Genomic DNA, 26511 nt, shown 5'->3' on the forward strand with positions numbered 1-26511 from the left:
CCGGTGGGTAGTAGTATTACTTTGGTTTGCGCAGTGTAATTCACAGAATTACAATTGCCACCTAAAAGTTAAATATTGTTTTGTGTCACGCATGTTTCCCTCATATTAAATATAAAACCCATCTGTAGACAAATATTTTTCTAATGTCTGGACTCCTTTATTAAGGGAGTATGGATATAAACAGACGTTTCAATATACTGGTATTAAATGCATTTTCTGAGAATTTATATTTCAAGTTTTGACTGTAAATGTCACGTTTATAACGGAATTGGCCAATTTTAAAGAATTTATCTTCAACTAGTTTTGTGGTGTAGGTCTACGTATTTTATAATGTTAACTTCAAATAATACTAATAGTAATTTGAAGATGTGGTAGCATTGGATCTGGACGGGAAGACCCAGTAAGTTCCTCCCTTCTCTTTCTTTAATGTGAAATGCTGTTTGAATTTCCAAGATAGAAACGTATTCTTGCCCTGGATCTGTTGTTACGGCTCCATCTACCTCTAGCTCCTGCTGCTCCTCTTCCGACTCCATTGTGACTTCACTGATCACGCAAACCGTGCATTTTTTGTTTCTTCTGGGAAATGCATGGATTTGCTTTAATTTATTTAGAGGGTGAATAAACTCGTGAAACAGAGAAGTATTGTCATGTAATCCATTGATTTCAAACTGTACTCTAAATACCAACTATTTAAATTGTAACTGTAACGGAATACAGCTACTCATAATTTGTATTCTGAATACGTAACGCTGGTACATGTATTCCGTTACTCCCCAACACTGTGTGTGTGTGTGTGTGTGTGTGTGTGTGTGTGTGTGTGTGTGTGTGTGTGTGTGTGTGTGTGTGTGTGTGTGTGTGTGTGTGTGTGTGTGTGTGTGTGTGTTTTTGTGGAAACTGTGATATACATTTTTCAGGATTCTTTGACAAAGAGAAAGTTCAAAAGAACGGTTTTTATTTGAAATATAAATTTGCCGAGCAAGACGAGGTCGAGGGACGTGAGAGAACGGCGCGAGGCCGGTGGCGTGATTAATGATGAACGTCACCTGTGAAACGCACCGGTCTCGCATCTCTCATGGAGGAGCGGAAGCATAAAAGGAGGAGTGACGACGCTTAAGATGGAGAGGAACAGGCCTGAACTGGTGTTTTGTTTCTTTTTTGTGTGGACCGCAGTCGTCCGTGAGAGGCTGCTGCCTTATACTCTTTTTTTTTGTATTTGTTTTACTTTGGATATTAAAAGTTTGTTGAATGTTCGCCGGTTCCCGCCTCCTTCTTCCCATGGCATCTGAACCTCTTTACAATAAATATTTTGTACCGTTATAAAATAAAATAAAATAAAGTAAAATAAAATAATTACTGAGCCCAAAGTTTTATATGTGATTGCTAGAATGTTCTGGGTGGTTGCTAAGTGGTTCAATAGTATACTTTAGTTTGTAAAATGAGCAATTCATGAGCAATAGTAACAGAAGGATCTCTATGTTACATGGAATTTTTCTGATTCACCTAAACTAGCCTGACCAATAAAAGCATTTCCAATATTGTAGATTATTTTTTAGAGTTTACTTAAAAATTAAAAATAAACTCCAGAGAGAGAGACCCATTTACCTCCCACACTCTCTATTTTTCTTCTTCTACTTCTTTTTTTCATAAAAATGTCTAGGTAGTGTAAATTTTTTATTTGAATAGCTGTGTGGCACTGTGATTTCAGAAGCCGGAAGCCAGTGTTTTCTCTCCTTGAGTGCAGGTGAGTACAGAGAACTGCACTCATAACAGACACTGTGGTGCTACATAGAGGGCATGATGTCAAGACTCATCAGCCTACACGGGTGGAAGGATAGACCAGAGAAACTCAATATTGTCCAGATACACTCATAAAAAAATAAACAAAAAATAAAGCAACCACATGCAGGCTGTTGAAAACTTGCACATCATCCCATCTGATTCACTGTATGAGCATGTGAAGGATCTTTGTGCTTGGTAATAAAGAAAGCTCACATTTTACTGTAGTTCTTTGGGATCTAAAAGGCAATGCAATAGTTTTCAAAGACCAAAAACATTCAACATTTTGTCATTAGCGTGAAAAATAATCCGCTAATTTGTAAATGGTTTCTTAGCCAAAGTCCAAAGCAGGGTGACTGACCAGCTAAATGCATCTAAATGAATAAACCGATTACTTACACTTTCTTAAAAAGGAGTAATATGCATGCCTACACAGTAATTTCATTACATATAATTCATTTATGGCTAAATGTTTGATGTAGCCTAGAAGAAGATTCTAGGTTTAAAAGATGTCATATTCCAAGTTTTAAAATTTAATGTAAGCTTTTAATTGACAAATTCTGCTACTATTTTCAGAAAGTACTCAAATTCTGCACCAATGGGCGGATGAAAGAGAAAAGAAATATACAAATACACAGCCAAGAGAAGAGGCTCATACCATTCTGACACAGTCTCAGTATTTCTTAACATCGGGATTTACCACACAAGTCGAGATCTGCGTGCTCTGCCAGAACACAATGAAAACATAATGTGGTGAGTAAACAATCTCTGAAGGAACCGAGGAATGTGAGTCTGGGTTAAAGATAAATATGTGAATAAATAAATCGACACAGTCCTTTGTAGGATCTATGTGGGGTTTTTGGTCACTTCAGAGTAGCCATAATGACTGGCGTCAGAAGTACTGCTGGAAAACATCCTAAACTGTGAAACTGAACAACAACAAGCTAATATAAGTGGCTTTAGTTCTTCAGATTTGTATTTCTTCCAATCCGCAGTCTAGACTGCAATCGAATTCCAGCACTCCTGTTTCCTATGGAACAAACATCACATGCGAACTGTGAAAAGTGAAATGCACTCAGGCAGGAATATTTGTAAGTCTAACTGGAGAAGGAAAGTGGTAAATCCAACCAAAGCCATGCAAGACTTTGTATTGACACAGGAGTACTAAGAAGAGTTACAGAGCGGAATTCCCTTAGAAGATTATTCTGGATAAGCCTGTGTGCTTTGGACTGTGAGTTTGGCAGAATGTAGCTAGGCAGAGTAAGAAATATATTGAGAAATACTTTTTTACCAGATTGTCTTTTTTCCCCTTCCCACTGATCTGCAGCCTGAAGCTGCCAGTGGGCATAGGTTTTGTATATTCAGCACCTGATTTGCTGGGGTAAGAGGACTGGATAGGGACAGAGAAACGAACAGGGCTGCTGAATGGATCTGGCACTTCGTTTCGTTTGTGGGAGTGAACTGCCAAGACATAACAGTCCTCAGGGGGGACCCACAAAGAACAGGCACTTTTTCTTCTCTCTCTCTCTCTCTCTCTCTCTCTCTCTCTCTCTCTCTGTCTCTCTCTCTCTCTCTCTCTCTCTCTCTCTCTCTCTCGATGAAGGGACAACAGGAAAAATGGTAAAATTGGATTTTCTGTCACTCCATAGGGTTTATACAGGTTGAGAGTGGCTACCTGCCATCTTATATAAAATAATCGCTGTTCTCTATATTAATATATTTAAAATGTAATTCATTTCTGTGATGCAAAGCTGAATTTTCAGCATCATTACTCCAGTCTTCAGTGTCACATGATCCTTCAGAAATCATTCTAATATGCTGTTTTGGCACTTAAGAAACATTTCGTATTATTGTCAATGTACAAATTTTTTGATTAATAAAAAGTTCAGAAATGCAGCATTTTTCTTTTGTAACTATTTACTGTCACTTTTTTTTATCAATTTAATGCGTTCTTGCTGAAAAAAAAATATATATATTCAATAAATAAATCTTACTGATTTTTCAATGGTAATGTATATTGAAAGGTTGCTAAGCAATCTAGCTGATCTAGTCTAATACATAATATTATTTGTTTATATTTATGATCATAATGTTACATACGCAGATTGCTTGCGAATAAGTGCAATAAAAAATATTAGGGGTGTAACAATATATCGTGTCACTATATATTGCAATACAAAAATGTATTAATATGTATCGTGGATAGTGACAATATGAATTGTGTATAATTTACACACAATGAAAATTACTGTGTGAAAAAAATTCAAGTTTACAGAGTGTTAGTGTAAGTACTTAATTAAACTACTATATACATATGATATTGAATAATGTATTATAATGCAGTGGGGTAATATTTGTGGGTCCTGATAATGCCAAATGTCTTCTTTTCAGTAAAAAGTGTTTTGCATTATTTTAAATATATCTAGTCAGTGACAGAGTGCAAGCACATTCGTCTAAAATAATTCTGTATTTTCAGCTTCAGAATCATGAATATTTTTATTCTGGTATCACCATTTCATTTCCACCCACAATGTAATACCAATTCAGCATTTTAATCAACAGTAAATTTTTTGTTAACCTTTTATCAAATGTCTTGGAGTATCGCAATAATATCGTATCGTGAGTTCAGTATGGTGATATATTGAATCGTGACATGAGGGAATTTTTTACAACCCTAAAAAATATAGCTGCAAGCAGCAATTATCGGGGACCAAGCACAAAGACCACAATATGTCATGCCAACAAGGCTGGGAGCATCAGACTAACTACAACAATGAGTAATTAAAGACATTATTTTAGGCAAAATGGCAGAAAATTCATAAACAATCACTAATTGTTTAATTTAATGGTTTATTACTTTTGACCAATAGGTGGCACTGTTACGTATCTGTGGTGTGATCAGAGTAAGATGACAATGACACATGCAATGTTTGGTGTCAATATGTCAAAGCACTCAAGGGATACCGCCTAAAGAAACATTTTGAAAATCGGACAACTAGGAGGACCACAAGGTGGCGCTGCCCTGAAACGTTTTGAGTTGTGTCAGGGCATGGTGCTGAAGACACATACCGAGTTTAGTAATGCTATGCCAATGCGTTCGTAAAATATAGCCTTTTATGACAAAATTCAAAATGGCCAATGCCCAAAATGGGCAGAATTTAAAATGCCGTCATAGAGGAAAAAATGTTTTTTGTTTTTTTTCTAGCTCTTATGGTTCAAAAGTTATTAGCGCAAACATGTGTACAAATTTGGACAGATGGTGGCGCTAGAGGGATTGAGTTAGAGCCTCCAAATTTCCTATGGTGACAGGTAAGACTGTCCTCTATCTGTGTCCCAAATTTCATAACTTTCCCTCAAGCGGTTCTATGGGCTGCCATAGACTTCCAGACCAGAATAATAATAATAATAATAGTTGGAACACCAACGATTACAATAGGTGCCTACACACCTTCGGTGCTTGGCTTCTAATAATTTGATATGACTAATTGAAGATATGTCTAGTAACACACATTTTCCCCAATAATGAGGTTTCATATTTGAATGTATTTTGCTGACCCTTTGGATGATAAAAATATACTACGTGCTACACATCATTCATTTAGTTGTAGTAAACAACAGTAATCTGTGAACTAAGTAAAGTAATCACTCTGCCAAAGCACCATAAATCACAAGACGGCTTCTGCATTTTGCCATTATTTACAATTTTCCAGTATTCTGTTTCAGCATGGATGGTATCAGAACCAATGACTAGAAACTCCAGCTCAACATCTGCAGCCAGATGATTCTGGCCCACCCCTCCAGCCTCACGTGAGGCCTATCTGTCACCTCAGTGTTCCCATGCTGTTCCGCCTGCCTCCTAGAGCATCTGGTCCTATCTCCGTAGGGAAGCAGGCATGAGTCCATGCCGCCTCCCGAGCCCTGCCACGGCCACTGCCACAGTATCAATTTATATCATATTAACTTTTCCCATACAGCACCAGGTGCTCAATTAGGAGACAGGCCCAGGGCCAACAGCAAGCCAAAGCCATTCAATAAATCACTCTCCATTAGGGGCCTGGTGGCCCCTACTAGTGCTGTTCTGTGCCATGTCTTCCTGGTGGTGAAGGGGCACTCTGAATAGAGCTCTCACACAAGATGAAGAAAATATATATGATCTTAGACATTGTGGAAATGCCCTTACCTTCCTGATAACCATTCATGCATTTAACCCACTGAAAAAGTGAGGGCCAAATATGACAAAATTATATTATAGTATTACAAAAGTATATTATTGAATGTCATCTTGTTGTGTTGTTGGGTGCTAGAATCAATGAAAAATGAATATGCTGTATCTGGAATTTTTATTTCTTGAAAATATTCACATCATTAAAATTGCTCTGTAATGTCACTCTTCACATTGTCGTCTTCTTGGCGCTGGCTAGGCAGAACTGCGGATCGTACCACACAAGTCTTGTACATGACCATTCAGCACATAGTTATAGGCATCTAAAGATTTATATGCCCTCAGTTTCTCTTTACGCTCTGTTTCTCAATCGGATAGGTGTAGAAGTCAGGCCACTAGACCGGAGTTAGCCTAGCGTTAACGTTAATCCTGTCAGATCGTCCATCCATTGAGTGAGCATGTACGGGTCCGCCAATCTGGTTCCGTCCCTTAAAATTAACTTTTGCAAATAACAATTGCGGTCCTGGACAGTGAGTGACCTTGCACATAAGATAAAAATACAGTAAAAAAAAGTAATACTGTGAAATATTACTACATTTTAAAATAACTTTTTTAATTTTTTTAACGTTTTAAACCCTAACCCAAACCCTTACCCTATTTTAAAATAGTTTAAACTTAAATTTATTCACTTTTGATCAATTTAATGCATATTTGATTGACCTCAAACTTTTGAATGATATTGTTTTACACATTATATACAGCAGTGGCCAAAAGTGACATCTGGAAGGATGTTTGTTTTTAATGACCCTACAAGTTTGATTAAACATTCAAAATATGAGGGAAATATATTATATTTTTAAACATTTTTAAATATGGGGAAAGAACAAATCACTAAAATTAGTTAAGTTATACAATTATATTATCTGAAAATATTTATAACATCCTTTTAAATAATTTTCAACTAGGCTATGCTGCCTAATAAAAAGAGAGACGAAAAAAATGACCTTTTAAAGCCCTCAACGCAAAACTGGCAAGATTTACTCATGACGCTACTGTTTGCACAGGGTCATGGTACAGGACCAATAAATTTAGAGAAATAGGGGGGTAAACTATTCATTTTGACTTAAACATTAATAAAACACTTCTACTGGGCTGTATAACGCAAAAGGTTACAAGAAGAGTAAGTTTATTCATGAGTGACCCACATTTGCTCCCATAAAAGGCATCAAAAGTCTCATTGTCCCCTCTGACATGGGTATGGCTTTTTATAGGCTCACACTGACAGCCTCAGACACGCTCTTTCCAGTCTAACTTCCTAGACCATTAGTAATTGAAACCAGCGCTGCTATAAGACATCAAGTTGAGCTTTATATTTTATCATTTCACTGCACTCACCAGAAAGCTGGATTTCATTGGTAATTGTACCTGACAATACAAGATTGTTCATTTGAAACTCCTCACAATTTACCTAATGGAAGTCAGCTGCTGCAGTTTCCTGTCGAAAACGATCTCAATGTTGTTCCACCAGGACCTCTTCCAAGTAAAACAGACTGACCTGTCAGTTAGGGAGAGATGGAAAGAGAAAAATTCAGGCAGGCGGGGGAGGATGAAGGGAAGGGAGGGCTGCTCCAGTTCTGAACATTTATTTTAACTCTGAACATTTTTTGACTGTTATTCTACACTTTTAACTCCACTGCAGACTAAATACTCTGGAATGTTGGCGACATATTTTGCCATCTAAGACCAACAGCACAGCTTTCAGATTACAGGCATAAATGGCCATGAAATGGGTTGAGAGCAGGGGTAAAATTAAACTATACAATTTGTCTAAATTGAAGAACATGTTATGTTTTGGCTTAGGGGGAAAGGCCAAAATAGCCCAGTGATATCTGAGGGAGGAAATAAATCTTCTCCCATGGACTCAAGTATGACTTTTAATTGCTGAGTTGCATTTTACAGTTTGATATTAAATCAGCTTTCAAGGCAATGTATTGATATTCTTCTGGTTAGGGGTTTGTTTTAAACCTTTAAGTCAAGGGTATTCAATTAAAGTTCCAAGAGGTCCTTCCCAGCAGAATTCCGGACAGTACCTTTTAGGAACAGTTATACATGAATTCCGGCCGAACGGTTTCAGTTGTGTTTCCACTTGAGTTTGGTACGGCATGGTACGATTACAGACCGTTCTCGACCCGGAATTCTCTGCAAGGTCTAACCGTTCTGAACTTTGCTGGAAGAATCCGTGAAGTGACGTCGCAACTCAGGATTGGTCACTTGTCTGTTGCCTGGCTATCAGTTTCTATCTAGCGCGCTATTTGAGAGACGTAAACACAAATTAATAATACAATTAAAATAAATATCTGACTATCCTTCATAAAGAGGTCGCTATCTCATATCATCTGTAAAGGTTTGCGTTACCAAGGCAACAACAGACGATTTTGTATTACATTCCAAAGACCGATCGTTATCAGCCCCACAGTGGAAATTGAAACCGGAACAGCTGGTTACGTAATGAGAACTGTTCGTTCAAATGGTGGAAAAGTGGCTATTATTGCACCATTGGACCGTTTCTACAGTTTAAAGTGAGGAACGCGTCAAAACAACGATCCACCATTGGAATACCACTTTTATTAGACATCTGCAGTTAATTCAATCCAAACTGTTTATTTTGAAGACACCTTTTAAACTTTTTTTTAAATCATTTTGTGGAGATAATTTCAGCCTTGGGTGTACTAGGCTATTTCTTGATTTGGCTAAATTAAAACTAAATTTAATATGTGTTTATTTAAACTACAGTCAATCCATAACATGAATCTATAACATTTCAAAATGTAGCCTACTGTTAAAGAATAAATGCAATTCTTGACATTATAATTTTACTGTGATATCACTATTTAAAATACAACTGACATTGACCCTAAACTCTTTTCTAATGTATGTCTCTGGTGGATCTGTGAGTTTAGATGCAATTTGTTTTTCTGTATTTTTAGATAATTTCTATAATTTATCTAAAAATACAGTAAACACTTTTGTCAGATCACTTAATGATAGCAAATTTATAACACTTTAGTTTATGAGCTTTATTGATAAATTATCCAATTCATGTCTACAGGTTGTTCTGTGAAGCTTGCTAGCAGCAGTAACCAAGGAGGCAGAGCTCAGCGAAGGATTGACTCATGGCCTTTCTGGCTTTCTCTCACTCTTCATCTCTATCAGACACAAAAACACACACAAAAGGTAGTCCATTTCTAATTTTGATGCCTTGACCTTTCTGTTAATAGTCAGAATCATGATAAATAAACAGAATGCCATGCCAGATGCCAAACTAAGCAACATTATGATAAAATGGCTAATTTACATGTCCCTGTCACGCGGGTTTCCTTGTACATTCTGTGTGTCACTGCTCTGATCTGATTGTCTATCAGCGTCAGCTGTGCTGACGAGCAATCGGATCAATGGCAGGTGTGCCTCGTTTATAGTCCTATATGTAGTGCTGTGTTTGTCATGTTCAGTGTCAGATCGTTGTTGCTGATTCTCTGTCTGGTCTTTTGTTTAGTGCAGTTTTCCCTTCTGGTTCTTCTGTCTCATGGATTATCGTGCGTCTCTCTGCCAGCGATGTTAGGTCCTGCCTGCTGAGGGTTTCTCTGATCACCTCAGTCATCCTCGTTCTCCAGGACTGTGTTCAGCCCACTGCCGTCACCCTGCGCTGCCAGGGACCTACTGCCGACCAGAGACTTCACCTGCCTTCCTGTCTTGTTTATCCTCCTGTTGATAAATAAACCTTACCTTTATTCGCATTTGGATCCTGTGATTCTTGACATAACAGTCCCAGTGTAATTTACATGTTGATTACATTTAAATCCCCAAAATTTTGGGTTTTTGCGAGATAAAAAAAAAAAAAAAACTTACAATTGATTGGACCAATGAAACCCTTAGACGCACAAGAAGATGCTGTCAGAGAGTGAGGAACGTAACGTCTCCAGCATGCACCTTTCCTGTGTCATAGCCGGAAATGTAAATGAGACAAGACACTCTCCGCGTGACCCTGCCTCTACCCTGAGTCTCTCTCCCTCTTATCTTAGAGTGTCCTCTGCAACGGAACACTGATTTTCATATACAATCACACACACACACAGCTGTCAGGCCTAGATTAATTTATGCTGATTATCTGAGGGGCAAAAGGTAGATCATGTATACATTCTTAAGTGGAGATTAGTTGCTTAAGAGTGGCTTCTCTAACTGTCGTGCTTCTCTCTAGACGTATCAGAGTAATTAGAACGATACACACAATTGAATATTGTACAGAGAATACAAGGCTGTTTTTTTTCTTTAACACCATAATCTCCCCACAATCATTTTTTTATCTTACAGTGGCATATTTATTGTCTACACTTATGACATGTTATGGGGCTTCATGTGTCCTTCAGGTATACTTAAAGAGATTGTTCACTCAAAATGACAATTCTGTCATCATGTACTCACCCCCATGACATTCCAAACCTGTATTCAATTCACATTTATTTATACGGTATATGTTTCGAAGCAGCATGTGACTGTGTGTGTTTCAGAAATTTATACAAATCACACAGTTCACTAATTTAAGGGAGACACAATGAGCTCAATTAAGTACTGAATACATGTTTAACGAAATAATTAGGATATATAGAAAATGCAGCATAGGTGCATGTTAATTCAGAGCTTGGGTCAACTGAAGAACACTTAGGAGTTGAAGTCATCTCTTCACAGGTGTTGGGGAATCTGAAGTCTTCACAAGAGGCTGGATCCAAACTGGAGCTGACGAACTCTAGTTAGATGGGCATCCCGAGATAAAACACAAAAGAAAATGGAAAATAACTAATGCAACTGCTGTTCATAACATTAAGCAAACGTAGTCATGTGCATTTGATCTTAAATAACTGGAGTACAAGGTTATGAGATGCATTATATGAATGCTTGGCTATAGAGATGTATCTATAATCTAGATTTTAACTGAGTCAAATGAGAATACTCTCTCCCTCCTTCAGTGGACTTAAATATCCTAGGTACTATCAAAAGCCCAGAGGTTTGTGACCTTATAGAGTGTGATGGATTGTAGGGCAATAGAAGATTGGTTAAATACACAGGAGCTAAACCGTTTTATGGCCTTATAGGTCATACTTTTGTAATTGATATGGAACTTAATAGACTTAATGTATGACTTTCTTCTGTTGAACATGTAAAAACATATTCTAATGAATGTTTAAACTGTCTTTGTCAATAGAATGAAATTTAATGGGGTCTTCTTTTGTATTCAGAACATCAAAAGTCATACAAGAAACAGCAAAAACGTGAGTAAATGATTACAGAAACTATTCCTTTAAGGAGGAGAGGAGCTTGAATTGATGGGCTGGCACAGAGTCTACCCAAACATTCTTCTGAATATGGCTCTGTTGATGAGTAAAGAGTACAAATACCAACCCAAGCCATCTGCAATATGGACAAATAAGACCACAGACCACTCAATGCTAAAACCATACAAACAATATGGCCTCAGTTTCTCTGTGAAACACTACAAAGCATGATTAATGCAGCAACTAATCCAAAGATACAGTACAATCAAATATTTCATATTCATGATTCCTGGGATTTGGATACAGTCAAACGGAAACACGCTCAAATCCTTTTGGCATAATGTTCAATACCCAAACAGCCTGTGCACCAAAAATTAATAGACAATTATATGGAGAGGAAAAAAAGAGTTTATACTGCCTTTCTTGCCTGCTGCTTTATGTTTCACTGTAGGCAATGGGGGGATAGAGACATCGACTGGCCATGCCTGACTGAAGCTGTCCCTATTGCTGTTGTTTTTTTCTTGCTGTTGTTCCTGTAGGGGCTGCTCACCTCTGCCACAATAAGTCGACCTGAGATCAGCCTTCGCCGCATGGTCATTACCAAGGGATCAATCTCAGGGGTCATCCCGACCTCTGGACATTATTGAGGCTAGAGACCGTGCAAAAGGCACATACCACCAGTCACTGCCCTGCAGACCCCCAGTGCATGAGTAAAAATAGACACTGACCACAGACAACAACACAATGTGCAATAGATCAGATCACGCTACTGGAGAAATACAGGGTTAGGTCAGACTATGATGGTTTCATGAAAATCTTAGGAAAGAATTCAAGAAATTTTGTAAGATAAATTCTTAGAGGTTTGTACGAATGTTACTGTGTGCAACGGTTCTTAAAAAGTTCTTGATTCGCTGATCATTTCAATGAAAAACACCTCAAAGGCAATCTTTTTGTACTGCCTGCAGATTACTGTAAAATAAAGAAAAAGAGCATACAATTTTTTGTCACGAATGGCTTGATGGAAATTCGATACTCTGAGTTACTTTTTCAATGTGGCGTGTATTTTAAGAAGTTATTATAAAGAGCCAGTCTGATGGAGCAGTCTGTAACATTAATTTGTGCTCTGTCTCTCTTGCGTTTTCTCTCTATGAGTCAATACATACTGTGTGTGTGTGTGTGCGTGTGTGTGCGTGTGTGTGTGTGTGTGTGTGTGTGTGTGTGTGTGTGTGTGTGTGTGCTACTACAGTGAACACGTCCTGTGTATCGGCGCTTCCATATGTGCTAAATGATGTTGAAAATTAGGCTGTAATTATTACACAATCAAAAATGATTTGATTTTACTTTTGTAAAGTTGTTACTGTCTTTCGATTTCATCAAAAAGTCATATCACACAGAATTATGATGATCAATGTTGCCACTTCAGACTGTTCAGAGTACACATTTACTCATATGTAGAGTTATTATTAGGGGTGGCTCGAAACCACTTTTTCATGTCCGATACCACAAACTTGAGTATCCGCCGATACCGATACAATACCATATATTTCTCCCTCTTAATTAAGCTGTTAATAACACATTTGTCAGGAGGATGCACTGTGGTTAACCTAGCCATCTAAAAAGCATCATGCTTAAACAGTGCAATAAATATTCTACTACCCTAAAGTAAGAAATATATAGCCCACAATATAACCCAGTTGTGCAACACTGATGCTAAATTTTTATTAAAAAAACTTGTAGCAGCATTTTTAATTATTCAGGACCATTCAATGAATGAAATTTAAAGTGCAACTGCAAATTAAAAAAAATATATAATTCCAGTGCCAAATACTGGATGTAACACAAAGCGTCTCAGATTACGACTGTAAACATAATTCCCTGAGTAGGGAACAAGACGATGAGTCAATGACGCTTTGGGACGCCCCTGCATGAATGCATCTGAGCACTGAGTCAAATAGTCCAATGGCGAGAATGAACGTCACGGGCGGGTGATGTCATGTCCAGGAAAGGATAAAAGCACAACCGGAATCGCACCGCGTTAGCTTCATAAAAGGCCGAAGCAGTCGATCACAGGGATGTAGGAGGTTTGGCAAAGTGACGCATCGTCTCGTTCCCTACTCAGGGAACTATGGTTACAGTCGTAACCTGAGCCGTTCCCTTTCGGGGAACTTGCGATGTGTCAATGCCGCTTTGGGAACGAGAATGCCCGAACGCCATACAACCGAGAACCTGTCGTGTTACAATGTCATGACATGAGAACTCTGGACCCTGGGGTATCAATGTCCAGGTCATAAAACTTGACAAACGTAAGGGGTGAGCACCAGCCAGCTGTGTCACAAACCTCTTGAATAGATACCCCTGACATAAGGGCCATGGAAGCAGCTATACCCCTAGTAGAATGGGCTCTGGTAGATAAAGCAGAAGGTTGGCCCAGAACCTCATATGCTAGAGAAATAGCCTTGACTATCCACTTGCTGACCATCTGTTTAGATGCAGGAAGGCCTTTCTTAGGAGGTCCAAAGCACACCAACAACTGTTCAGACTTTCTCCAGTGTGAAGATCTGTGTACATAAGTGTCCAGTGCTCTGACTGGACAAATGAGGTTCAGTTTTTCCTGGTCCGAATCTATGAAGGGAGGAGGACCGAATACCTGCAGAACGATAGGCCATGGTATATTGGTTGGAACCTTAGGAACGTAACCTTTCCTAGGATAGAGGAACGCCTTAACCATACCGGGCGCAAACTCAAGGCATGACGGAGAAACCGACAAAGCATGTAGATCTCCTACTCTTTTTAGTGAGGAAATAGCTAGAAGGACCAGAGTTTTGAGGGTCAGAAACTTTTCTGAAACAGACTCAAGAGTCCCGAAAGGAGCAATAGATAGACCTTCTAGAACAACAGCCAGATCCCAGGCTGGAATTCTGGTACAAACTGCAGGCCTCAGCCTTAGGGTACCACGGAGGAAACGGGTAATAAGAGGATCTTTTCCAATAGATGAACCCCCCGAGGGGGCATGGTAAGCAGCGATACCCGCAACATAAACCTTCAGGGATAGCCCTGCCGTGAAACGATCTTGCAGGAACTCAAGTATCGGACCGATGGTACAATTAACTGGATCCCACTGTCGTCGGTGACACCAAGAGGTAAACACTCTCCATTTCAGGGCATAAAGTTTCCTCGTGGAAGGAGCTCTGGAGTTTAACAGAACGGTTCTCAGATCGGTCTGCTGCTTAGAAGGCTTCGTTTGAGAGTGTCGTCCTGCGCCCCACGGTTTTTGGGGAGGAGTCCAAGAAGCGACACTCTCCTTCTGTTGCGCCCGGTATGAGGAGCTTACCGGCTGGGGCTGCTCACACGCAGCAGCCCCAGGGGCCTGTTGATGGCGAGGGAGGTACCGTTTGAACGCCTCTGCCTGTTTCTTCGCCTCCTAGAACCTCTCTACAACGGTGTTGACAGAATCACCGAAGAGGCCAGAAGGCGATAGCGGGCGTCCAAGAGGAAGAATTTATCCTTATCTTTAATTTCCGATAAATTCAACCATAAATGTCTCTCAGTAGCCACATTCGATGCCATCAACCGCCCAATAGTGCGTGCACTCTCTTGGTGGCTCTGAGAGATAAATCGGTGGCCCGACGCAATTCTTGAATTATGTCAGGCCCCGCCCCCTCGCTAGTCTCCAGGTCCCTAGGCAGGTCAGCCTAGTATGCTTGCAGGATGGGCATCGTGTGCAAACATGCCCCGGCCTGACCTGCTGACCCACTAACATAGATGATGTTTTTAGAGGTTTAGTGGGCAGCATTGGGGACTTCAAGGATGATGCTGATGCTGAAGAAAGATAACTGGCCAGTGGTTGTTCTGCTGGCTGCATCGTCCTATAACCATATTCCTTCAGCCCCATAATATCAGAATAGACGTGGACCTGGGGGCTGAATACTCAAATATGGAGGAATATGGAATATGCAGGTCGTGGAAAAAGGGAAGTCCCCTTGGTGGAGGTACAGAGCTGGATGACAGAAAGCGCTCGTCTTATAGACTTTTGGGACGAGCGCCTTGCTTCTCGGATGGCCATTCAATATTTAATTTAGATACAGCATGAGAAAGTACCTCCACCAGCTCCTCATGCACTGGGGAAGAAGCTGCGGTTTCTTCTTCCCCCATATCAATGCTCAGCATGTCTAATTCCTCGGAACTAGACAGCTGAAGCACCGTTACCTCTTCCGAAATGGAAGGAACCGCAGGGCGGGCTTCCGACTCCGGAGAGAGAGCACTGGATCTCACAGGTAAAGGCTGAGAAAGGGCGGGGCCCGTCTCAAACCCCGCCGTGAGATCAATTTGCGATCTCAACGATATGCCTCAGCAGCAGTGGGGCCCGAACCGCAGGGAACCGCAGCCCCCTCGAAGGCTGACATCGCATGCCCCGGATTGCTTGTGTAACGCTTGTCCGGATATCGGATTGCTTGTGTAACGTGAAAGACAACAATAAATAAGACAGACAGAGTAACACAGAGCGCTGCTGGGACACAGAAGCTAACGTGGTGCAATTCCGGATCTGCTTTTATCCTTTCCTGGTCATAACGTCACCCGCCTGTGACGTTCATTCTGGCCATTGGACTAGTTGACACAAGTGCTCAGACGTACTCACGCAGGGACGTTCCCAAAACGTCATTGACGCATCGCGAGTTCCCTCGAAAGGGAACTCTATGTAGTCATTCCTTAAATAAGTAACATAAAAATAATGGTATCTCCAATTATAAAATGTACAATAGAACACAGTAAAATAAGGCACTCACAAATTAAACTCTTATCGTTATCAGCTTTGCCTTGTTGCTGTCTGGGGGGCGTTTCTCACGCCTTTAAATTGTTTCCCGCAATGTTTGTTGTTGTGGCAAACTTTTCTTCTTGGCACTCCTCATCTGTATAAATTCAGCATACTCCTTCCCATGATGCTTCTGCAATTGTTTAATCAAGTTCGTGGTGGTGAAGCTCCCAACGATGCTGCCACCTCTTGAAACGCTTACTTTGCATAAATTGCACTCGACTTTGGTTTTCTCTTCTTTGAGTTTAAAATGGCTCCACACAGCTGACATGATAATTGCTGACAGGTCTCACCTCACTCACATTCTAGCCGTTCACGTGTTGCCAATCTTGCCAAGTCTGCGGTCCCTCTCCCACCCCGAAACACGATTGTCTATTTTTTAAGAAGCAATTGGGTGGGTTTTTTTGTGAAAATCTGCCAACCCTACGTGACGCATGCTGCTCATCTCTCTTTACGGCATGTCTCTCAGGTGTTGTTAAGCATTTGTAGGACAGTTTAGGACTAAGGTCCGTGATCGAATTGGATCGGATTATACTTCCACGATTCATACAATATCCGATCCAGTGATTTTGGCCAGTATCGGACTAATAGCCATACTGAATATCGGACCGGCGCACCCCTAGTTATTATATGCATAAGCTAATGTTATGTTGTAATGCATAATATTTCAAACAACCCAATAAACATCTTACTTTTGTGGATTTAAGGCAAGTTGGAGGTTTTCCTAACTTCAAGAGTTCTTATGATGATTTTTAATAACGTTCTTTCCAGGAACACAAATTCTTAAGTTTTGTCTTTAGAAATGTTTTTGGGAAGACAAAATATTCTTAACTGTATTCTTAAGTTACACAAGTTTTTTGAATCCGACCCCAGATTGATAAATAATATTACCTGCAAGTTACTTACAGTATATTAACAGGTGGCATCTAAAAAAAGCACAACCTGGGTAATTTCCTGTCTGAGGTGAATTAATAATGTTTTCTCATTAGGCACCATTGAGGGGTGGATTGGATGAATTCCATCTCCGGAGTGGTTGAATTAATTAGATGTCACCCTAAAGAAGTAAATAAGATGTGCCGTCACCATAATGACTATAGAGAACTGAAGAATCGAGATGATGAATTAATTGAAAATCAATCTCTTGATGAAAGGTCCCTTTTTTACTATCCATAACAAGCCAGGAACTGCATCAATAATAGAGGAGATTAGATGTCCCTGAGACATATTTGAGATCCCTCTGTGTCTGGACCTGGGTGACTGCTGTGTTGTCACAAGGGAAAATGACAAAACACAGCTTGAGCTGTCCAATGTCAAACCCATTGCAGAGTCTTAATACTCACCTCGCTAAATAGACACTTGTGGGCCGGATACACAAAATGTGTAGAAAATGTACTTTCTCAGACACTGAATAGACTGGGAGATTGTTGAGTTTAACCGTGTACAACACAAGGTTGCCAACAGAATGTAAATAGTACTGCAGTGTCCGTATATAATTGCAGAATATCATAGAAATTTAAAATGCAAAGTATTAATGCACTTAAAGCACATTAAAAGATTTAGTCCTAATCAATGGAAGTGCAGACACCCACATCTAGTCGAGCACTTGTAGAAGAAATACAGCTTGATACATTCTGACGGTATGAAGAATGAAAAATCCTCCGTCATTGTACCTGCTCAAACCAAGCACTAATCTATTTAATTTTCTTATGTCAGATTTTATATTTAATTACGGGCAAAGTGTCATATACAAGGATTACAACTTATGTTGTCGATCTGAGGTGTTATTGAACGATACAAATAATTACTCAACAAACAAGACCACTTTTTGAATCTGTCTTAAACTCAGGGTGTTAAATATGTCACCTGTCATGTTGAAGATCGTGTCTGGCTGGAATGACCTTGCTTGGACGGGTAGACTGCCATCCGGGTGGCTACATGTCAGAACAGTTAGTCTGAGCCAAAAATTCAAGCTGCTCCAAAATGGTACACATCACTATCAAGGTTACTGTGTGGTTTTAAATACATTTAAATTATTATTAAATTTAAATACTACATAAATTAGTACATCTAGCGGTTCCTGCACATGCCGGAAAAAGAATGAATGATTATAACTGCTGTCCTCAATTCTCATACCTCCCTAATGATTTATCTAAATCGGGGGGGATGTGGGGAAAAAAGTTTTACATCCATACATACATACTGTAAATCACGATAATAGATAAAGTGCATCAAAGAAAGAGTGGACGACAGGTTCAAACCTGACATTCACTTCAATACAAAAATCAGCAGAAACCTGTGGAGAGAAATACATCAGATTGAATTTGGGAGCTGGAAAAGCACCATGAGTGAAGAATAGAGGAAAACATTGCATAAAAGAGCTGCTTTTTGAGGAAGAGCATATTGACATGAGGCTGTGGGATAAGAGTCTGCAATCATCGGGATAAACAATAACATTGAAGAGGCTCCACTTAGGGTTGATTAGACTGATTCTAGCTCTCATCAACCCCTGACACACTTTGAAGAAGAAATCAGTGGCATGACCCCTTTATCTTCATGGAGAAGTTGAAGGCAGTCCCACCTCACCTCACACTCAAGCAGAGAGAGCTGCCATTTGCTCAAGTAGACAGTCCATTAAGCCCACCTGAGGGCTGCCTCTTTTGAGAACTCCCACGCTACAGAAGAATGTGCACCGTTGTGATAACTCGCTTGGTAAGTCTGAAGTATAGCATGTCTTAAAGTATTAAAACATTAAAAATAAGATGGGATTGTGCCATTAGTTTGAAAATAACACAAACACACACACACAATCACACACACACAAACACACACACACACACACACACACACACACACACACACACACACACACACACACACACACACACACACACACACACACACACACACACACACACACACACACACTAAAAACTTAACCTGTCCACTAGCCAATATAAGGTAATAATAATAATAATAATATATATATATATATATATATATATATATATTACAATTAATTAAATAATTATATCTTAATTTAAAAAAATATATATATTTTTTTTTATTAAGCAACCAGCCATTACAATCTTCATTTTTAAATATATAAAATGTTATAATCCAGAACTGTGGCAGATAGGTTAAAGGCACTAGAATAGACAGCACCTTCTAATATCCAAATGTCTACAGATTTATGTAAGCACATAATATTAAACCTTGACTGAACCTTTGGTGGACAGAAGGCAATATCAGGTGAGATTTAATGTTGTAAATCAAATGTTCTATGAGTGTTCAACATAACCTCAGGTTCATGGAAAAAGACTACACTACTCAAAGAAGAAGAAGAGGGAAAACAAGGCAGAGGCTCTGAAACAAAGCCAAATCCTGCCAGCACAATACCATCAAAGCCAAAAGAGAGATGGAATGGTGAGTTTCCAGCATGTATCTGGCATAAGCTACTGTCCCGACAGGTTATCTGCTCTGAGGCAGAGATAATCAAGAAAGCAGAACTGTCTCTGGGAAGGAAGTGATTCTAATCCCAATAACCCAGACCTCTGCATGGGGAAATCTATGCCGATCTGTCACTCAGCACAGCTCTCTGGTGTTATTGACAGCTAACATGTCTCCTGGCAAATAAATTCAGATGGGCCACGGCAAGTGGTGACATTTCTGGGTTAGCACATTCTCTTGAAATTATTAAAGACACAAAAGTTGGAATAGGGCGCTTAGAGTGTGCCCTCATTATGTTCATCACAAGCATGTGCTATATATTCCATGCAAATTGCAGTTGTTTTGCTCTGTGCATTATGCACCGTTGACCAGTCAGTGAAGCAATCCAATTATAATAGTGTGTTTCCAAATTCAGTATCATTGTTTGCCAGCAGGATTTCTCTGTCCCTCTAGAAAGGGACCAAAAAAAAAAGATATTAACTGCATGTAATAAAAAAGCTGTTGTCAGACAATTCTCTTTTGTGTTCTCTAAAATTAAGCACAATATCAGGGATATTGAGGAAAATAAAAACATCATAAATGTAGGGACGAAAAATTGTTGAAACGTCAATCTGTGTTCAAGAAACTGAACAAACACAATCTCTGGATTGACAGACCATGCAGACTGAAAAGTGCACAGAAGCTTTGGGAGGTGCTAGATCAACAATGTTGTCTCTCCGGGAGTGCTTGTGGGTTGTGGTAGTCTGTTTAAATTCCTGACAACATGACAGTCCATGATCATAGTCCTATGGTGAGCATCCCAGGAACCGATGAACGCTAAAGATTAATTATACGATTAGCTCTGCCTCCACACATTTGTATGAGGCCTTCAAGACTCAGCAGAAGAAATGCACTGCAACACTGTCTAATCTAACTTGGTGTGCAATAAAGCCGTCGCATTGTGAGCAGAAAAGGTGTTTTTTTTACCACAGGAAAGTCATTGGCTCCTTATTATTGACAAAAAAGAGCTATTATGCTGTTTGTGATGGGGAATGAGTGGGAACAGGAGTTGGCAGAACATTTGGGGTCCATCTTCCAGTGGTATCTATGTGTTGCATATATAGTGGATGACCAATATGGGTTTGCAAATGAGTCAACGGCAATACCTTAGAAACCAGAGCTGATAGAAAACCAAAAATAAAAGATAAAATTTAGTTTAAAGAATACATGCAGTTGTTAACTAAAACTATTTTTTTTAAATTATCAATTGAAATAAAGCTGAAATAAAATCAAATATAAATATTATATAAATACATATTAAACTTAAAGGGGTGATAGAATGGTTTTATAGGGTATTTCACACTGTTCCTTAAGGTCACCAAATAGGATATGTAACATTGGTTGGGCTGAAAATCCCCCGGGGGCTCTTTTATACGCCCTAATGCAACCCTGAGAAATAGCCACAGAATGAAACGAGCCGTTTTCTCCCTTTTATGGTATGCTCTTGAATATTTAGATGAGCTGCACGAGACTAGAACGCTCAATGATATGCCAAACTGCAATCAGTAGGCTACACTTGATGGACTATGAATAGTTTGCTAATTTGTTGTGAAAGACACACGGAATTGCTAAATGTACCCAGTCATCATAGTAAACATGCTTGGAAACATTCCCTTGTAAATACCAGTCATAACGCTACACATGGAACACACAAACACCTCTTGAAACTCTAAACATAACGTGATGCGTGAGAATCTGTTTGGTAGAAAACGTCTTTTGTGCGTTGTGATGTACTCTGAAATAATAACGTGTGAATAAATCCAGTGAATCTAAACTACTATCGAATAAATATTTCAACTAAACCAAACTGTCACACTAACTGTACCTTCTAGATAACTATAGCTAGTAGATAACGTTAGATTACTTACAGCTTGCGGTAGTTATGTCAACATGTTCTAGAAGTAACCACGTAGAAAAGCCTTCTTGAAACTGTCCAAGGTTTTCGAAACAGTCTGGGGCTAAATGGTCAGAGCATATTGATAATTGCATGTTGAAGCTCAAAGGGGTCTTGTTGTATAAAAACATCAACCATGCCCATTGAATATTTGGTTCCTTGGGAAGACAATTAAAAGTGCCATCATTCCCTGCACAGCCGGGAACGCTGCAGTAACAACCGTGACTCATTTTGAAGATCCTTTAAAAACGTCCAAACTTTCTTATTTGTAATTCCAAAAGCAGTAAACTTAGTGTGCCGACTAAACTGTGTCTGACTACACGACCACCATTGATATAACTGGACCCAGAAAGTGTGCAGTGTATATGCAAATTTACGGGGCGCAACAAAGGTACAGACCAGATCCAAATAAGGAAATCCCCCAAGTGTTACGTCACTTTCTGAACTGAACTGGTTTGATCCGGCCATTTTACAGCTGCAGTTTTAAAGTTTTGAGATTTTCATATTAAGGAGGTGACATAGGATTTTGAGATTCTGTGTATGGCCATTTTACCCACCGAGCTGCTGTTATTCAACTATGCCAAGGTAAACTTGGTTTTGCAATCGATCACCCCCTTATTGAAAACCTTAATGATAATAATGAAAGTTAGATATGTCCCTTTGTTAACTAACTGAAACAAAGTTTAAATTGAAGTACTAAAATTGCTACAACTGAATAATAATACTAAACAAAGCTAAATAGAAATATTTGAAAAAAACAACAACAATGACATAGGCACATAACAAAACAACTAAATCTTTAAAAGTAAAATGAAAACTGAAAATACATTTGTTACTGTATTTATCAATCTTTAACAAATCGGTCTACAAAGACGGATCGGTGTATTACATCAAAGTACAGCGAGAGCGGATGGCTTCGTATTTCACTTTGATGTCATACACCGATCAGTCTGTGCAGTGCCACTTTAAGTCGAACACACCTATTATATAAATTGACCACTAGTTGCAGATGTAGTGGGACGTATTGTTGCCCGGTAATCAAGTTAATGTGCTTGGGGTAGTGTGGGTCCAATCACAAACAGGGTGGGATGATATAAAAAAGAGAACATGTAGTCACTTATTGCGTGTGCTTGCTGGTTGAGTGTCGCGTCATTGCCCGTGGGACCGCCCTTTGTCCCTGTAGTGCTTCCGCTTTGAGGTAGGTAGTGAACACCGATGTGGGATGTTGTGTAAACGATTGTGTTTATAGCATCGGGATAGTACGCGGTTGTTCGCGGCTCCGGCTCTTACGTTACATGCCTCTCTTGTAGTCCCGTGTCATGATGCTTTGAGCGGCCGGGATAGGTTGCGGAGTGAGCTTTGAGCGGCGGCGCTCTCTTTGTAGGCCCTCTTGCATTCCCGTGCTTCGGGGATGTGTATCCCGTGTCCTCTGTATGCGTGATGTGGATGGGCGACGGGTTTATGAATTAAAGGTACGTGAAACCTCCAATTTTTACAGCGCTCATTCTTTTATATATCGCAAGTATGCTTATGTTTGTATTTTTAGGAGGAATAGCTGTGATACCTGGTGGGCAACGCTGATTTGATGCTGCTGCTCTGTCTACATAAAGATTATCTCGATAACAAACTCTGTTCCCCACACACGTGTGTGTGCGTGCACAGCCTAGGTCGTCTTGCGTGAGGCTTGCTCGCTCTCCAGTACGTGCCACCGTGAGCGCCGGGTGTCTTCCACACTTCCCAAGTGTTTGTGTTTGGTATTTATTTTTCCAGTATATTCATGTATCATTGTTTGTGCTACTGACTGTCCTGATTGGTTTACGTTGTGTTTTACAGTATTTCGTGATCTTTAAAAGTGCTGGTAGAAGGTCAGTGAGGGTATACCAGCACTAGTACTAAACCCTTCTTGACTTTCATGTTTTCATTTTTTGTAATATGGTTTACTAGTTTAAATGTTATTTGTGATTGTGATCTATTTGAGACCTGTAATATTTTTTGCCCTCATTGCAGGAGCCGAGGCTTCATGGTAGGCCACTAGTAGGCCCTTACGCGGTGGTGGAGGGCTCGTCACAGAGTGCTGTGTGGTTATTTCTTGCCTTTATTGCAGTGTGTGTGCTGATACTTGTACACGGGGTGCTGAGAGTGATATACAAGCCTTGTGCTTACTGAGTTTGTGCATCTGCCGTTAAGCCTCGGTCTCCTTTATCTTGTGGTCTCTTTTGTATTGTGAATGAGAATGACCCAGTTTTATATCTTTAAAAATTATTGTGAGTATTTAAATAAAACTTTTGTATTATTGGTATCCACGTCTCTAGCCCTTCTTGACAAATCACGTTCCTGTGTGTCCTGTGTAAAATCTTGGATTCAAAGTATTAACATTTCCCTGTAAACAGGGTGGCGTAGTCATGTTTAAGCTAGAGGTAGTGTCCTTATTTTTTGCTCCTCGTCTAGAAGAGAGAGAGCCCCGCTACACAGAGGTCCAGATGTAGCAGTGTGCGGCAACTCACTATATGATCTCCAGTAAGTTCAAAACTCTAGAATCCAATTGATGGGCCTAAAAGATCAGTTACTAATATTGAAGCTGCTGAGAAAGATTCAATATATTGAAAGGTTCTGATGAGTTCTAAGTGTGACCTGCACTCATGAACCCAAATATATGATTCAGATGAGACCCATTACTCATCATATGAAGCTTCCAATATAATGCTTTAATGATCTATGGTAGGCTCAGTACAAAAAAAATTGCTTTACATTGTAGATTTAAAATATCCCAGTCACATACTACAAAGATGTGTCTGTGGTGCAACAATCTTTTGTCACATTATTAAAAACAGTGTAGCGCCTGGTGAAGATTGCCCATTTAATGAATTAGAGGGTATTCGCTGAAAGAGTTTCTGGCTGTGTTGATTACTATCTACATCTCCAGTGCAAGTAAATAATCTTACTCAAGCAATGAAGCATAAAGTATATAATGACTCTGTAGATAGTTGCAGATTTGAAACGTGATTCGAAATCAAGCTTGAGGGTGTACAAGCATCCCAGACTAATGATTCACTTATTCAGAAATTAACACAACCTACTATTTACAAGATAATCTGATTAAACTCTACTGCATAGACATTGAATTATCCCTACATACAGTTTAATGTATCTAGTACTTAAACAACAAAAAAACTTCACACAATGACAAGTTTTATCAGTGAAATGCTCCAGTTATGCTGCATGTAACAAGAAGAGAGCGGTAAACTTATCACAAGATGGCTGCTGTCTGCTCTCACCAGTCTAACCTCATACACACACTGATTGCATTTAATTGTATACTGTAAACAAACATTTATCAAAATATATCCCACAGAGCAACAGGATTGTTTTCAATAAGAACATCTTTGTTAGCTGTCAAACTTAAAACAATTATGCTTTTTTTGCTCTGACATGCTTCTGCATTTGTGGTACCATAAGCATATTTATATTGAATCACAGCTTGTTAAAGGAGAAAACTAAGGTTTTTTAGTGCAACTTCCAAAATAAATAAAAAAGAGATAGAAAGAGAGATTTTTGTTTATTTTATAGCTAGGATGTTTTAACTGATCGAAAGGGACAGTAAAGACTTTTACTTTGTTACTAAACAAATGCTCTTCTTTTGAATCCTGGACAAAAAGCATAATGGTTCCCACAAAAACATTAAGGACGTCTTGCAGGACATTCTCGTCGGAGGGGCAGCGTTGTTGTTCAAACGCACGGTCAGATGGAAACGCGGGAAGCGAGCCGGCGTGCTGGTTAAACTCCGCGAGCGCGGCCTGCGCACTGCACTCCCCAGTATTCATCTCGCGAATATCCGATCCCTTTCCTAACAAAACGGACAAACTTCTTCTCCTCACCCACACTAACAAGGATTTTTTAAACTCTGCTGCTATGTACTTCACTGAAACCTGGCTGAGTGAAGCCATACCGGACAACGCAATACATCTGCCGGGGTTCCAGCTGTTCCGAGCGGATTGCATCGCGGAGCTAACGGGGAAAACAAGAGATGGTGGATTGTGTTTCTACATTAACGAAAGTTGGTGTTCAGATGTAACAACACTGAAGAAGATGTGCTCTCCTAATTTAGAGGCACATTTCATAAACTGTAAACCTTTCTACTCGCCTCGGGAGTTTTCCTCTTTCATTCTCGTGAATGTATACATCCCTCCAGACGCGTGCGTGAGCGCGGCTCTACAACAGCCGGCTGAACAAATAGCTGAAACAGAACAAAGGTATCCTGACTCTCTTTTAATCATTCTTGGGGATTTTAAAAAGCAAATCTTTCCCGTGAACTACCAAAATACAGACAGCACGTTACATGTCCCACCAGAGACATTGATATACTGGACCACTGTTACACCACAATCAAAAATGCGTACCACTCCGTCTCACAAGCAGCTTTGGGGCTCTCTGATCACTGTTTGGTTCATCTCATACCGACCTACAGGCATAAACTGAAATCAGCTAAACCTGTAATAAGGACTGTAAAAAGATGGACTAATTAAGCAGAGCAGAATCTACAGGCCTGCTTTGATTGCACTGATTGGACTGTTTTTGAAGCTGCTACCAACGATCTGGATGAGCTCACAGATACTGTAACATCATATATAAGTTTCTGTGAGGATACATGCATTCCTACCAGGACATTCTTATCATTTACTAATGATAAACCATGGTTTCCCGGGAAACTCAAACACCTTTGTCATGCCAAAGAGGATGCTTACAGAAGTGGGGATAAAATCTTGTATAACCAGGCCAGAAACAGACTGACAAAGGAGATCAGAGTTGCTAAAAGAAGCTACTCTGAAAAACTGAAAAAAAAAACAGTTTTCATCCAACGACCCATCATCCGTCTGGAATGTCCTGAGGAACATCACCAACTACAAGTCACCATCCCCCCGATCTGTGGACAATCAACACCTGGCTGGTGATTTAAACTCATTTTATTGCAGGTATGAGAAGCCCTCATTCACACCACACACCGGCTCTGACCTGCACTTCACACATTCACCATCACCTCCTGCACTCCCATTCCTCC

The 26511-nt window shown here is 39.7% G+C and overlaps 2 long non-coding RNA genes across 3 annotated transcripts in view; both read left to right on the forward strand.

The window, feature by feature from the left end:
* Positions 1–26511, forward strand: part of LOC143737605 (uncharacterized) — a 114126-nt gene that overhangs the window by 71989 nt on the left and 15626 nt on the right. The window lies entirely within an intron of this gene.
* Positions 2427–9732, forward strand: LOC143736636 (uncharacterized). Of its 2 annotated transcripts, none has more exons than XR_013203520.1 (3): positions 2427–2529; positions 9048–9172; positions 9497–9732. It is a non-coding gene; the product is annotated as an uncharacterized LOC143736636 (long non-coding RNA). The 2 variants fall into 2 exon arrangements; XR_013203521.1 differs by lacking the exon at positions 2427–2529 and adding an exon at positions 7566–7863.

Source organism: Siphateles boraxobius, unplaced genomic scaffold (assembly GCF_051911475.1).
Source record: "Siphateles boraxobius isolate OS27281-9 unplaced genomic scaffold, OSU_SipBor_1 130, whole genome shotgun sequence".
Lineage (NCBI taxonomy): Eukaryota > Metazoa > Chordata > Actinopteri > Cypriniformes > Leuciscidae > Siphateles > Siphateles boraxobius.